Raw genomic sequence first — 17,462 nt, 5'->3', positions numbered from 1 at the left:
GACAACTGTGTATCACTATAGTATAGGTAACTAGTTAGGTAGGAGTTCTAATCTCAGTGTTGGCAAATGTAAAAGGGTGTGTGTTTGTATAAGTCAAAGATTTTGGGTCCATTCACACCCAGTACACTTCCCATTCCCCTACTTTAGCAGTCCTGCAGATATCAGTCACCTTAGAAGTATCTTTTGTCAACCTTCAACCCTATAACCTCTGTGGCACATGTGATAACTGTTTAACACTATAGTATAAGTAACTAGTTAGGTAGGAGTTCTAATCTCAGTCCTGGCAAATGTAACAGTATGTGTGTTTATAAGTCAAACATTTTGGGTCCAGTCACACCCAGTACACTTCCCATTGCCCTACTTTAGCAGTCCTGCAGATATCAGTCACCTTGGAAGAATTTTTTGTCAGCCCTCAGCCCTATAAGCTCTGTGGCATGTGCGATAACTGCGTAACACTATAGTACAAATAACTAGTTAGGTAGGGGTTCTAACCTCAGTTCTGGCAAATGTATGTGTGTGTGTAAGTGTGTATATGTGTAGGGTAATGTATTTTCTGGCCTGTCTCACTCAGTACATTACCCATTGCCATACTTTACAAGAGCTGGTGATGTTCCTCACCTTAGAAGTACCTTTGGACAACCTTCACCCTATGAGCTCTGTGGTGTGTGCGATAAATGCATAACACTGTAGTAGAAATAAATAGAAAGGTAAGGATTCAAATCTCCCCATCCTGGCAAGTGTGTGTGATTATGTGTGTGTGTATGTGTGTAAAAACAGTGTTGTGTTTGTGTGAAAACCATATCTATTGGGGGGTTGCTAATTTTTTGCTGTTGCCCACACAGTACATGTCCCAGTGTCCACTTTACAAGGCCCACAGTTTTCATCCACTGTAGAGGGAGCTGTAGACTCTTTGCAGCCCTATCAGCATTGTGCCATGTGCAATAACTATGTGACAGTATGGAATAGATAACAAGATAGGCAGCCCATTTAATCCTTGGATACCACTCCCCTCTCAGAAATCATACACAAACACACTCAGCTAGGCATCAACCCCTATATCAGTAGATGGCCTGCAAACTGGCTCACAGATATAACCCACAGTGTTAAACAAGTGGACATCATGTCAGACTACTGAACAGTCATGAGTAGAGTCCCACAGGGTGTGGACCTGGGTCCCCCCATGTTCAGGATCCACACCTCTGAGCACCAGCCCAATACAAAGGCACACTGGCTGACAATGTTTGCAGATGACCATAAGGTGGGTGCTACCATTACCCCCTGTGATGTTGAATTCCTTCATAAAGGCCTCTCTGAGACCTATGACTGTTTTCAGAACCCTGAACATTAGCTCAATGCCAGATGATGTTCTGCCATCTGCTTTGGGTACAACATGGTTTCCATAAAGTAATACATTGATGGTAGTCCACTGAACACTGATGTTGTTATAAGAGAACTGGGAACACAGGCTGACAGTGAGCTCTCTGTTGACCAACACAGTACCGCTGTCTTTAGAAAGTCCATCTATGTGTCACATCTCCTGAGTAAGGATGTTGAATCCAGGAAGTAAAAGGACAGTGTCTCCCTGTACTCCCTCCTCAGTAGGCCAATCAATGTGTACAATGGCCCATTTACCATGTACCCCACTGGACACCTGCAAAAACAGGAGAGGCTGCAAAGGTGCCTCTCAAAGATGATCTTATGTCTTACACACTTGCTTTATACGGACAGACTCCAGTAACTCCAACAAATCTCTTTCTCATATTGGCTACTTAGGTGTGATCTCTGCTTGACTTACACAAGCCATGTCTGACCCAACTCTGTCAGGAATGCTACATCTGAAGAAACCAATCTGTCCGCACCACATGCCCCAGAGACCTCAATCCCATCCTCACAATCAACAAGACATGCTGGAGGGAGAGGTTCACAACCCAGAGCCTGGCCACGTTATGGAATAGATATCACATACATGTCAAGCAGAGCACATCACTGGCCGTCTTCAAGATAAATCTTGAAAAGTGCATGGGGAATAGAATACCCAACCTGGGGATCACTCCAGTGATTGTACTCAGTAGACAAACTGGGGAATATCGTCAGAAGGCATGATGCCAAGGTATTCCCATGGGCTAGCCTTGTAAAGCCTCCATGGCCATTTGCCTAGTACACACCTATGAAGCTATGAACCTCTGGATCCCAGTCCTGGCAAGTGTGTGTGTGTGTGTGTGTGTGTGTGTGTGTGTGTGTGTGTGTATACACTAGTCTGTACAAAAATGTTTGTGAGCGTGTAAACATGTGGGTGAAAGTAGTCTGAGGCTCGTGTCACCCAGTCTAATTATCATTGCCATACCTTACAAGTGCCGTTGATGTTATTCACTATATAGGTACCTTGGGACACTCTTCACCCTATAAGGTCTGTGGTGCATGTGGTAACTGCATAACACAATAATACCAATAACTGCATAGCTAGCGGTTCTAATCGGAGTCTTGGCAATTGTGTGTGTGTGTGTGTGTGTGTGTGTGTGTGTGTGTGTGTGTGTGTGTGTGTGTGTGCGTCTGTGTATATATGTAGGAATAGTATTTTGTGGCCTCTCTCACCCAGTACATCACCTATTGCCATACTTTGCAAGGCCTGGTGAGGTCCCTCAGCTTAGAAGTACCTTTGGTCAAGTGTCACTCCATAAGCTCTGTGACACGTGCAATAAATGTATAACAATGTAATACCAGTACATATATAGGTAGTGGTTCTAATCTGAGTCCTGGCAAATGTGTGTGGGTGTGAGTGAACTGTTTCCTCTGTTTGAGTGAGAACTATATCCTTTTGGTGGGTGTTTTTTTAATTTTAGGCCATGGTACTATGAGTACACGAACCAAGGTCCACTTTACAAGACCCGCTGTCTTCATCCACCTTACAGGTATCTGTTGACACTTTTCTGCCCAATAAGGCCCATGCCGCATGTAGGAACTATTTGACAATATGGACTGACTAACAAGACAGGCAGGCCTGCTAATCTCAGTCCTGCCAAATGTATATATATGACCGTAATTCTGTGTGTAAGTGTGTATAACTGTAGGGTATGGTATATTGAGTGCATTCTCACCCAGTACATCTCCTATTGCCATACTTTGCCAGACCTGGTGATGTTGCTCACCTTACATGTACCTTGGGACACTTTTCACATGGTAAGCTTTGTGGGGCATGTGATGAATGCATACCACTGTAGTAGCAATACATAGCTGGGAGGGGTTCTAATCTCAGTCCTGGCAAATGTGTATGTGTGTGAAAGAAGAGTATCTTGTGTTTGTGTGAGAACTAGATCCATTGGATGGCCATGGTTTAATATTTTATGCCATGGTACTCCCTGTACACATTCCTAGGTTCACTATATGAGGTCCACTGCTCACATCAACCTTAGTGGTATCTGTAGACACTCTTCAGCCCTATAAGCCCCGTGCAACAGTTTTGAACAGTATGGTATGAATAACAAGATAGGTAGGGCTGCTTATGTCACTACTGGCAAATGTGTATATGTGTGTGTGTGTGTGTGTGTGTGTGTGTGTGTGTGTGTGTGTGTGTGTGTGTGTGTGTGTGTGTGTGTGTGTGTGTGTGTGTGTGTGTGTGTGTGTGTGTGTGTGTGTGTGTGTGTGCATGTGTGTGTGTGCGCATTGGTGTGTATAGCAGTGGTTGTGAGTGTGTAGACTTGTATGTGACACTATTATGAGTACTCTCATACCCAGTGCACCCACCATTGCCATACCTAACCAGGCCATGTGATGTTATTTACCTTATAGGTACCTTGTAACATGCATCACACTAGTAGTCCTGTGCCACCTGCAATAACTGCATAATAGTGTGGTACCACAACTTGATGGGTAGGGGTTCCAAACACAACACTGGCAACTTTGATCCTGTACGTGCATGTGTGTGTGTGTGTGTGTGTGTGTGTGTGTGTGTGTGTGTGTGTGTGTGTGTGTGTGTGTGTGTGTGTGTGTGTGTGTGTGTGTGTGTGTTTGTGTGAACAGTATTATATGTGTGTTTGGTCGACACAATATCCTCTGGGGTTGTGGGTTTTAGCAATCTGATGTGTGTTTCACCCACTACACTTACCATTGTCCACTCTACAAAAGCTGATGTTAACCATTATAGACTTATATACACCCCCAGCCCTACAAGCTGTGAGGCACATGCAATAACAGTTAAAGAGACCTTGGAAATGTGTGCAGAAACAGCTGCACCTCGGTTATGACATGGTCGATGTGTTACCACACTGCCATAACCCTTGTTGGTGATGTCTGCAGGTCCACATCCTGCAGACACACAGACACCAGGAACACAGACAGAATAGATCATGTGAGAACACATTAACTTAGCATTACTAACTCCAATAATGCATCATGGCTGAAAAGGTACACACACACACTCTGATATGTACCCATTAGAAATGCCAGATGACAGCACCTTACGCATTAAGTAGCTACACTGTATTAACATCACCCTGTTCATCAGACCCATATTAGTATGTCCATGCATCAATGGTATAGATGGCAGGGATGTGGCACAGGTATCATTATATGCACAGGGTGATGTGGGGGGTTGCCAGAGGCCTAGGCTGGGCCATACGGTTGACATCATGTGTGTGTGTGTGTTTGTGGGTGTTCATTAAATGGGCTGTGCAGGGATGGTGTGTATATATGGAGGTGACTTGTCTGATGGAGATGTGTGTGTGTTTGTATGCACACAGTCACGCCATGTGGCCACCCTACACAGGGGTAGTTTGGACAGCTGTGGGCTGTACATGGCAGGGTGTACAGTTCACCATTTCCAGCCACAGACACAGGAACTGGTCCTGCCAGGGGTCTCATCAGCACTACCAGGGCCAAGTTTGGATGCAGTACTACTCCCACTGCTTTCTACTGGATCCACGTCCCTGTTGGAACCAGCCAGGACCACGTACCCATGGCCTGCTGCATTGTGGCGTAGACAGCACATCCCCTTCAGTAGTGCTGGTGGTACTGCCAGTACGGGAACGTGATGCTGCATGGTGACATAGACCCCCAGCTGATTGTGGTGCTGCCCTACATCCATGTGGCTGCTGGCCACCCCCCCGCCAAATGCTCAAGCACAGATATTCCACAGTCAAGGAGTGCCAAGGTATCCCCACACTGTCTATCCATGACCTCAGTACACTCATGGGTGGCCACAGTGAGTTCACGAATATCACCACAGACACCAGGGATGTGCTCATCCATGACCCTGCATATATGTATGGTGTTACATTCATTATGTGCTTGTGCCTCCATGATGGCCCAAAACATGCGTCTGGTGACTTCTGCTGTGGCACTTGCAACAGGGGTATGATGGGCTGCAATCCTCCTCCAAGCACTCCTGCCCATCTGCCTGTGTGGGACCTTGCCAGCACTCTGGCTATGGCTAGTACCTGCACCTCACTTGCCATAGTAACCACGCTAGTCTGTTCCATGCTACCACCCACCAACTGTCCATTGTCTGTGGACACTGGTGACGGGGTATGTGTTGGCATGGTGACTGTGTGCGGGGATGGGGTTGACAACAGTGGGATGCCAGTCAGTGGCACAGATTCAGCCCCTGTCAACCCCACCTGTGCTTCAATAGGAGCATCATCATGGTCAGAGTCTGCAGAGACACTGACATCAGGATCAGAGTGGGAGGGACTGCGGCCACCATGTCCACCTATGTAAATTCCTACCTGCACTATAAGGTTTGCTGGTGCACACACACACACACACACACACACACACACACACACACACACACACACACACACATACACACACACATACTGGTGAGGTGTCTCAAAGGCGTTACACAGACCTCACATTAGCCAACTGGGGACATTTATGACACTCAGTCAGACTATAACATACACACTCTGGACAGACCCTCAGCATCATGCAATGCAGCCCTTTCCACTTACTGTTACAACTAATATACACCTCTGGGATACGTGAGTGGCATTAGCACGTGATGGACCTTCACCTAGCACACACTGCACCCATGTAAACATTATTGCTGTTCACCTGTATAGCACTGTGGCAACTCCTACAGAACATACCTCCCACCTGTACAGAGTTCTGATGAATGTCTAGATATCTGGCTCATATTTTGGTCTGAACCCCATAACTTCTGTGTTTGTCTGATACATTACTGGGATGACCTGTTGAATGGTGCCAATAATTAATGTCATAATTTGAGGTGCAGACTGCATAACCTGCTGTACATGTATGTTAAAACAAAGGCATTTACTCAAACAACTTCCTAAGCTTACAGTGGATATAGTAAGTATACACACCCCTGTTAACATGCCAGCATGCCAGGATTTTGTGATATATCACATGAGACCTCAGAAATCAGGTCATAACATTTCACTCATTTCATATGACATACAACCTGTGCAATCCAACTGTAGAATATACAGGTAACATATGGTAAATGCAATAAGTACAATAGGCTGGTTGCATGAGTCTGCACACCCTTAAAGTAATACCCTGTTAAAGCACCTTTTATAGGTTCATATGTTGGTACTAGGCTATCGGCCCTAGGGCCTGTACAAGCCTAGCCATAACAATTCCCTGGATATTTCTTCCCACAGTATTTAGTTCTCTGGACCCCTGTCTAGCAGGGAGACTGACATCATTCCCGGGGTGAATTTCCTATCTCCCATCCAATCATCAAGGTTCCTTTTGAAGAGTTTTGAAGAGGGCCAATGAGCCGCTCTGCTTGACATGTATGGGCAGTCTATTCCAGAGAATGGGGAGTCTCTGGGTCAGGAACCTATCCCTCCAGCATGTTTTGTTCATTGTGATGACAAGGATTAGATCCCTGGAGCATGTGGCTCTGAGGGATTGGGATTTCTTTAAGTGGAGCATGCCCAACAGCTCAGGGTTTGACATGGCCTTGTATGTTAAGCAGAGATCACCTCTGAGTAGACGATATGCCACAGAGTATAGCTGGAGTGTTTTAGACGTCAGCATATGGTATCTGCTTTAGGCCTGTGATTCTTTTAGTGAGGTATTTCTGTGGCCTTTCCAGTTGTTGCAGATGTCTTGTGATGCACATACCAAATGGGGCATTATACTCTATAATGGATCTAATGAGGGATGAGCACAGTGGGGCAATAACCTCCTTTTTTCTGGATGAAAAGCCCTTAGTGATGAGGTGTGCCACATAGAAGGATTTCCTGACTGTTGTGCCGATGTGGTTATCAAAAGTGAGACCACTGTCCACCTGTGTCCCTATGTGTCTCATCACACTTTCGATGTTTAGTGTGCTGCCACCTATGTGGTAATTCACGGGTACATGTTTTTTTCCAAAGGGGATAACTATATATTTCTTGGCATTAAGCTTGAGCCCATGGCTCTGGCACCAGGCATCTGTTTCTGAAAGGACCTTTTGTAGAATATCCACATCATTTGGGGATTCAATAATGGCTCCCAGTTTGCAGTCATCTGTGAAATTTGTTAGCCAGAGTCCCTTAGCTTTGGCCTGTACTTCAGAGAAGTAGATGCCCAACAAGAGTGGTCCCAGGACTGAACCCTGAGGTACTCCACTTGTCACTTGTCTGGAGCTGGATTTGGAGTCGGCTACTTTTACAGTCTGGGTTCTGTCAGTAAGCCAGTTGGCAACCCATCAAGTGATGTAGGGATTTATGCCCAGCATAGTAAGTTTATCTAAGATTTCAAAGTGGGGGGTGGTGTTGAAGGCCTTGGTGAGGTCCAGATAGGCTGTGTGGACTGCCCTACCCTCGTCCACAGCTCTGGAGACTGATTTGAAGAAGTCAATCAGATTCAGGAGACAAGATCGGCCCTTCACAAACCCAAACTGACTGGGGTCCAGTGTTTGAAGGTTGCCAATGTCTTTCTTTATAAATTCCATGATAATGCGTTCCATGCCCTTGCAGATCAGGCTTGAAAGACAGATGGGACAGTAGTTCCCAGGATCCAAGGCGGATCCCCCCCTTGTGGAGTGGGATAACTGTAGCTGTGCGCCACTCAGTGGGCACGAAGCCTGAAGTGAGGCTGTGATTAAACATGACACTTAGGTGAGGAGCCAGTTCATTTTGTAGTTCATGTAGTACACAGCCTGAGATGCCATCTAGTCCCATGGATGCTGTATTTTTAGCTTTGGAGAGTGCGGTTTCTACCTGTGTGGTCGTGATTACTGGAATTTGGCAATCTTTTGGTATTGAGGTGGGCCCTTTAGGGGGTGAGAGGGGGGTGAAGTTGGCACTAAATCGATCTGCCAGGATATTGGCAATATCCTTTGGATCAGTATATTTAATGCCATTCTGTTGTAGCTCAGAGCAGATCTGAGCATTGCCATTTAGATTTTTGACATAACTATAGAATGCCTTGTGGTTGTCTTTGGAATCTTTGGCAATTTTATTTTCGTAACTAGCTTTTGAGGATTTTATGAGGGATCTCAGCTTCTTAATGAGGCTGGTGAGGGAGTTTTTTACATCCTGGGATTTTCCTCTTTTCTGCAACAGTTTCTTCCTTCTGTTGTATAGTTTGTTTATAGCAGAGGACCACCAGATTGGCTTCCTTTTTTTGGAGTAGAGCATCTTGGCTCTATTTGGGATGGCACGATTCATGCTCGAGTGGATGTGCTCATACAGTGCCTTAGTGATTTAATTACAGCATTCAGTCCTCTTGGGAAGGTGTCTATCAGCATGGCACATCTTAACTTGCCAATGTTTGTACACTCTCCCTTGCAAAACACCTCCAAATATGTCAGATTGCAAGGGCATCTCCTATGCACTCCTCTCTTTAGGTCACCCTGCATATTTTCTATTGGATGTAGGTGTGGGTTCTGGCTGGGCCAATGCAGAATGCCATCCTTTTGTTGATTTGGATATATAGTTTTGGCCATTGTTGTGTGGAAAGGTGGAATTCCTCTACATCCACAGGTATGTGGCAGACAATAGAAGGACTGGAGCCACAAGGGACCGGTGTTTGGAACTGTTCATAATCCCCTTCCACTTGCCTACAGCCCCAATTCTAGATTGTGAACAACAACTCCAAAGCAGGACACTGCCATCACCATGCTTCATCATGAGGGTGGTGATGTGGTGATGTGCAATGGTGTTATTGTGCCATACAAACCTGTCAGAATTGTGGCCAAAGAGTTCAACCTTGGTCCCTTATGACGATAACATATTTTCCCACTTGCTCTTTGGAGACCAGATGTATTGCTTTCAGACTTTCTCCAAGCCTGGATATTGTTTGGTGTGAGAAACTGCTGCCATCTTCCAACCCTACCCTATAGGCGAGACATATGGAGACCACGGAAGATTGTTGTCATATGTAGTACACACCCAGAACTTGCCAGAGATTCCTGCTATCCTTCACTGTTGCTGTAGGGCTCCTTTCAGCATCTCTGGCCAGTTTTGGTGCTGTATTCTCATAAAATTTGAAGGGATGTCTACTTCTTTGCAATGTCATTGTAGCCCCCTATATTCACCACCTTTTGATGACTGTCTGCACTGTGTTCCATGGTATATGCAATGCTGTGAAAATGTTCTTGTACCCTTCTCCAGGCTGATACATCTCAAAAATGTGGTCCCTTAGCAGCTTCATCAGTTCTATGGGCACCATGGCTGTTGCTGTAGCAGGGAGCTGGGTACATGTTAGGATAATCCTGGTAAGACAGCTGGCCATTATTTCCTGTTAATCGAAGAGTCTCTGTAATTGATGGCAGATGTGTACCCAGTAAGATGTAATGCTGTAGTTATAGCAAAAGCTGCGTCAACACAGTATTAGATTCAGCCTGTGCACACATATGCATCTAGATTGTTGTAAGATTGTTATGTGTCATAATTGTTCCCATAACAGATTTGTTTGCTTTGCAATTAAATTGTACAGGTTTTAGGTCACATGACAGGTTGGCAGGATTTTGAAATTGTCTATTGTGCTCTAATTTTTGTATATCATAAATACCTGGCATTCTAACAAGTGAGTACACTATTTATATTCACTGTATAACACTAATTTATACAATATGACCTAGTTTTTGGTCTTTGGCCCCCCATTTTCTCAGTCTTTGTCCAGATGTCCTGCAATGACAAGATGTGAGGTATGCTATAGATATGTGACATTTCCTGCAAATAGACCCCTGTGATGACCATTGTGATGCAATACAGCAAACAACATTGCAACTGAACATGCAGATACTGCCCAATGGCTGAGTGTAACAGTTGTGTGCATGGTCACATGCATGACCTTAACATGCCTGGAGTATTGGTGAGCCACAACAAGAAAATCCCATAATTACCGGCTTCAGGCTGCTGTCCCATGTGCAGAGCAGAGGGACCTATGTAGTTGAGGTTGAGAGGTATTGTCAGCAGATTCACATAGGGCATTGGTACCAGATGAATGCTACGTTTCTGCACAGGTACAGTACACACTATGATATTACACAATTTGCTGTCCTTCACCATAGGTGTGCACTTGTGTGCATTACTAAACCCCACCCACTAATCCATTTTTCACTGACATATGCATCTAGGGACTCTATAGAAGACAGTTTCTCTGCTACATCATTACATTGATGTGCACTTTGGCCTTCCCTGCATGCTCCTTGCCTATTGCCTGGGTGCAACCCACCTCCACAACTGGTGTTTCACGTATTTGATGTTGTGTGGGGGCTACCCCAAGGTTGGAAAGGAGCTGCTCTGTTGCCATAAGTGGGGCCTGTGTGGCTGGACCCTCACCGGTAGCAGTACGGTCCCTCACTACAGCAGCAGCCCTTTGCCAGACACAATGTATCAGGTCATTTGCTCTATGCCTGACCTGATTGCATGTTCGTCAAGGTGGCCCAAGATTTTCACTCTGTTGACAAGATCATCCCACAGGGCAGTCCGCTCCCACAGATTTTGCTGGCTACAGCCAAAAAGAACAGCTTACTGTGTTATCACAGCTTTTGTGATGGCTGCTGTCTACAGAGCAGTGTATGCAGTTTGCCTCTGCATGGCACCTGGAAGACATAAACAGGAAATCACATCACAGGACCGCAGATATTTCCCAGAGTTCTTTACAGAACCAGAACATGAATATTGCCTATCGTTAGTCACCACTTACAAACACATCATTCCCCTGCACCTAGCAGCACTGTATGGACATGCATTGTACTCCTTGTCCTGATGTGTCATGTTCCCCCCAATGAGGGCCAGTATATTGCATAAACCACCATTCATCTCTGACGTTTGTGTAGACGGATGACAGTGTCCATGTTCTTTGCAGATGGGATGTCAATGGTGCTCAGGCTTTGCTTGCATACAGTGTGTAATGGAGCTGGAAGCATATGACTGGGTTCATGTAGGATGCAGACAGAAATGTTATCAGGCCCCAAGCGGACTTGCTTTTGTTAACTTTGATTAGGCAGTTTGCACTTGATTCATGATGATGAAGGGAGGGGTGCATGTGCTGTGCATATCCACCTATACTGATGGTGAGCCAGGGGGGTGATGTTTGCCCTAATCCTGTCTGCAGCAGGTTATCTGTAGCTATGGTGTGTGTGTATGTGGTGCGATTAACCACCATTACAGGGTGGATTGGCTTGTTGCCTCTGAGACTGCAGACATATGTGAAGATGGCCTTGTGATTGCCCTTAGTGGATGTGTCCAGTTTGTACTCATAGTTAGCCTTACAGTAATCTGCCTGTGACTTAATATGCTCATTCAGACAAAGGTTGACATGCTGCCCAGTCGGTGCATGATCCTACTTTGCCCTGTACAGCCAATATAGCATCTCATTATGTGCTTTGTGCATTGCTGCTGTCCAGAAGAGGGGATTACTCTACTTTGGTGGAGACAGGTTTTACAAGTAAGATATTACTGAGGCCATACAGCTATGTGGGTGGTCATATATCTGTTTGTAGTAGGCATGGACACAAGATCATAATACAGCTGGACACCTCTCCAATTTTAACATGATACTCATGCTTACTCTAGTACCCATGTCTGTGTCAGGGCAATGCAACAACCATTAGCTGTAGCAGTGTAACTCTGTTGGATGCACAGAAACTAAGATTACACACATTTACAACATGTACAGCTTATTTACCTGACGTTTGGCATCCCATGTCAGTTGTTATGAGCCAGCCAGGTATACCTACTCATATATACATATGCACAGGTAATAGCTGCTATACATTTCTGTTCTATGTCAGTATGGCACACTGTAATTACACTCTTGCTGCTCACTCCTTCATGTCAACCTGTTAGGGTAGGACATCTGGAAGACACTGCACATACATGGTGGGCTATGGGCCAAAATTATTGACACTTTCTTCATATTGCTGTAACTCACATATGCCATTTGATAGTACAACAGCCTTTGCATTCACAGACATATAAAAAGCACACACAATGCAGCAGTAGTGAGAAAAGTTTTTTAGCACCAAACAAACATCTGGTACCTCGGCCTTTAACCATCATGGATACACACTAAAGTTCTCATACAACTTAAATACCAGGTAAACCCCTTAATTGATTCACTCATTAAATATCACCAATTAAATTTTAAAGTGCACAAAGATATGCTCCAAAAAAGTTCACTTTGCTTTGCAAAAATAACACAATGTTAAAATGCAACCATCATTATTACATATAAAAATGCATCAAAATATGTTACATCCTACTACTGTTATCATATATTCATCATCATCTTTTTTTGGCTATTACTGTTAGGGGTCGAAACAGCGGATCATCTGTTTCCATTTCTTCCTGTCCTCTGCATCTTGCTCTTTCACACCAACCACCTGCATGTCCTCTCTCACCACATCCATAAACCTTATCTTAAGCCTTCCTCTTTTCCTCTTACCTGGCAGCTCCATCCTTAGCATCCTTTTCCCAATATACCCAGCATCCCTCCTCAGCACATGTCCAAACCAATGCAATCTCGCCTCTCTTGCTTTGTCTCCAAACTGTCCAACGTGAGCTGACCCTCTAATATACTGATTCCTAATCCTGTCCATCCTAGTCACACCCAGTGCAAATCTTAACATCTTTAACACATTGCCACATCCAGCTCTAACGCCTGCCTTTTTGTCAATGCCACCATCTCCAACCCATATAACATAGCTGGTCTCACTACCCTCATGTAGACCTTCCCTTTCACTCTTACTGGTACTCATCAGTCACAAATCACTCCTGACACTTTTCTCCACCCATTCCACCCTGCCTGTACTCTCTTCTTCACCTCTCTTCCACACTCACCATTATTCTGAACTGTTGATCCCAAGTACTTAAACTCATCCACCTTTACCAACTCTACCCCCTTCATCCTCACCATTCCTCTACACTCCACACATATATTCTGTTTTAGCCCTGCTGACCTTCATTCCTCTCCTATCTAAAGCATATCTCCACCTCTCCAGGGTCTCCTCAACCTGGTCCCTACTCTCGCTACAGATCACAATGTCATCAGCAAACATCATAGTCCACGGGGCCTCCTGTCTGATCTCATCTGTCAACCTGTCCATCACCACTGCAAATAAGAAAGGGCTCAGAGCTGATCCTTGATGTAATCCCACCTCCACCTTAAACGTATCTTTCACTCCCACCGCAGTCTTCACCAATGTCACACTACCCTTGTACATATCCTGTACCACTCTTACATACTTTTCTGCCACTCCCGACTTCCTCATGCAATACCACAACTCCTCTCTAGGCACCCTGTCATATGCTTTCTCTAAGTCTACAAAGACACAATGCAACTCCTTCTGACCTTCTCTGTATTTCTCCAACAACACTCTCAGAGCAAACATTTTATCTGTAGTGCTCTTTCCTGGCATGAAACCATACTGCTGATCACTAATCATCACCTCCCTTCTTAACCTAGCTTCCACTACTCTTTCCTATAACTTCAAGCTGTGACTGATCAGTTTTATCCCTCTGTAGTTACTGCAGCTATGCACATCACCCTTATTCTTAAAGATAGGTACCAAAACACCTTTTTTCCATGCCTCAGGCATCCTCTGACTTTCCAAAATTTCATTAAACAATCTGGTTAAAAATTCCACTGCCATTTCTCCTAAGCATCTCCATGCTTCCACTGGTATGTGATCTGGGCCAACAGCCTTTTCATTCTTCATCCTCTTCATAGCTGTCCTTACGTCCTCCTTGCTAATCTGTTTCACTTCCTGATTACCTATCTCCACATCATTCAACCTTCTCTCTCTTTCAATCTCTTCATTCATCAGTCCCTCAAAGTACCCTTTCCATCTTCTCAAAACACTATCCTCGCTTGTGAGTATGTTTCTCTCACTATCCTTTATCACCCTTACCTGCTGCACATTTTCCCAGCTCTGTCCCTCCGTCTAGCCAATCGGTACAGGTCCCTTTCTCCCTCTTTAGTGTCCAATCTCTCATACAACTCTCCATATGCCTTATCCTTAGCCTTCACCACCTCTCTCTTTGCCATGCGCCTCAGCTCCTTATACTCATGTCTACTTTATTCATCTCTTTGATACTTCTTCTTCATCAGCTTCTTCCTCTGTATACTCTCCTGTACTTCCCCATTCCACCACCAGGTCTCCGTGTCCTCCTTCCTCTGTCCAAATGTCACACCAAGCGCCTTTCTAGCAGTCACCCTTACTAGCTCTGCTGTAGTTACTCAGCTATTCAGTGACTCTTCACTGCCTCCCAGTACCTGTCTTAACTCTTCTCTGAACTCCACCTCACAATCACCCTTTTTTAACTTCCAGCATTTAATCCTTGGCACTGCTTTCACACTCCTCCTCCTCTTCTTGATCACCAACATCATTCTACAGACCACCATTCTATGCTGCTTAACTACACTTTCCCCAGTCTCCACTTTACAGTCTCCAATCTCCTTCAGACTGGCCCTCCTACATATGATATAATCCACCTGTGTGCATCTTCCTCCACTCTTGTATGTCACCCTATGCTCCTCCCTCTTCTTAAAATACATATTCACCACATCCATGTTCATCCTTTTCACAAAATCCACAATCATCTGACCTTCTGCATTCCTCTTCTTAACACCATACCTACCCATCACTTCCTCATCCCCTCTGTTCACTTCACCAACATGCCCATTGAAGTCTACTCCAATCACTAGTCTCTCACCCTTGGGTACACTCACCACCACTTCATCCAACTCACTCTAAAATTTTTCTTTCTCATCCATCGCACACCCAACTTGTGGAGCATATGCACTAACAACATTCATCATTACACCATCAATTTCAAGCTTTATAAATATCACTATATCAGACACTCTCTTCACCTCCAAAACACTCTTGGCATACTGTTCCTTTAGGATAACCCCTACCCCATTTCTCCTGCCATCCACACCATAATAGAACAATTTGAACCCAACTCCTATACACCTGGCCTTACTTCCCTTCCATCTGGTCTCTTGCATGCACAATATATCAACCTTCCTTCTCTCCATCATATCAGCTAGCTCTCTCCCTATACCAGTCATACTGCCAACATTCAAAGTTCCTACCCTCACTACTACATTCCTAACCTTCCTCCTCTCTTCCTGCCTCTGGGCATGCGTTCCCCCTCCTCTTCTCCTTCTGCCAACAGTAGCCCAATTTCCGCCAGCACCCTGTTGGTTAACAGTACTTGTGGCAGTCGTTGTTAAGCCGGGCCTCGACTGATCCGGTATGGAAATATAAAATGTTGTCCGCATAAGTCATTTGGCAGAGGTTTTATGCCAGATGCCCTTCCTGACGCAACCCCCCCCCCCCATTTATCCGGACTTGGGACTGGCACAAAGAAATGCACTGGCTTGTGCATTCCCAGTGGCTGGGTTCACTGTTATCATATATTAATACCACATATAAACATACATTTTTAACCATATTTACTAAACATATTTAACATATTTAAATTTATATTTTAACCAAACAAGTGAACCTAGCTGACCTAAAACAAAATTTACTCAATATCCTAAGCTGTTAACTTCCAAATTAAGTCCCCTGGGGTATAATGTACCATAATTCAAAATCATTTTCCTTTTTAATAAAATTAATTTTTGGTAAAGATCACCTCCTCTAAAGGATGTCAGACTAGCAAGGATGCTGAAGAAAAAGGAACTATCACCCCCCCCCCAATGTGTGCTGCAAAAATGTTCACCTACTGGACTTTTTCTGTTCTGAATATCTCCCAAATGTTCTAATATTCTTACCTTAACAGCTCTCTTTGTTTGACCAATGTACCATTTAATAACCTGACAACCACAGCCCACTATGTATACAACCCCACAAGACTTGCATGTGAATCTATTCTTACATTCAAACTTATGTCCATTAATAAATGTACCCAAAAAATTTCTAATCCAGCTACACACGTTGCAATTCCCACAGTCATAATAACCTGCCTTCCCCTTATCCACAGTATACAATGGAATGTTTAATAACTCCTTTAAGTTCAAATATCTACTATAAGAAAATCTAACAATACCAGGGAACAAATTACCCACTTCATCATCCAGACACACTATGTGCCAAAGTTCTGAAATTAAATTCCTCATAACTGTGGAAAAGGGAGAATATTTGGATGCAAAGTACAAATCTTTCCCAACAAATCTTGGCTTAAGGTTTATAAAACCTTGCCCTTCTTTCCTCAGATCTATCCTACCATCTTCATTTGGGAGGTCAGATCTCATCGCACTATCTAATAAATGTTCATTATAACCTCTTTTCAATAGTCTGTTCTTACTTTCCAACAAAAATTCCTTAATGTGATTCTCCTCTGATGTATTGCATACAACTCACTTAAATTCATCTAAAGACAACAAATTGATCAAATGCATATTATCAGCAAAAAAAAAAAATATTCACTGGAGTGGGCTTTCTGAAAGGCCTATGCTGAATGTTGAATAAATTATCAACATAAAATTCAACATCTAAAAATTTAATAGTTGAGCTGCCCATAGTCATAGAAAATTTCAAACCATGCCATTTTTTATTAAGCTCCTGTAAAAACTTGCTAAACTCAGATGGCTGTCCCTTACAAATAAAAAAAAATCATCTATATATCTCTGATATAGCTCTACATTATCTCTACAAAACCTTGTGTTATGCACAAATAGCTTCTCAAAGAAACCCATGTAAATAATTACATACATGGACATATAAGACTCACCCATGGCTGTGCCTTTATTCTGGAGATACATGTGATAATCATATTTGAAATAATTATGAGTTAAACAAAATTCAAGGAGCCTTATGATGAATGTTGTTCTTCGACCCTCCCCTAACATGTCATTGATAGCTTCTATCCCATACCTATTTCATATATTGGTATACAAGGAACTAACATCCACTGAAACCCAATACAGTCTGTTCTTCCACTTAATAGGGCGCACAAATTCACATAATGCTTGAGTATTTTTAATGTGTGCAGGAATTCTGCTCAAGTAACCTTTAAATACCAAATGTAAAAAAATGCCAA

This window comes from Protopterus annectens, chromosome 8.part0 (assembly GCF_019279795.1).
Source record: "Protopterus annectens isolate FY-2018-M chromosome 8.part0, PAN1.0, whole genome shotgun sequence".
Classification (NCBI taxonomy): Eukaryota; Metazoa; Chordata; order Ceratodontiformes; family Protopteridae; genus Protopterus; species Protopterus annectens.
Note: the sequence above shows the minus strand (reverse complement) of the source record.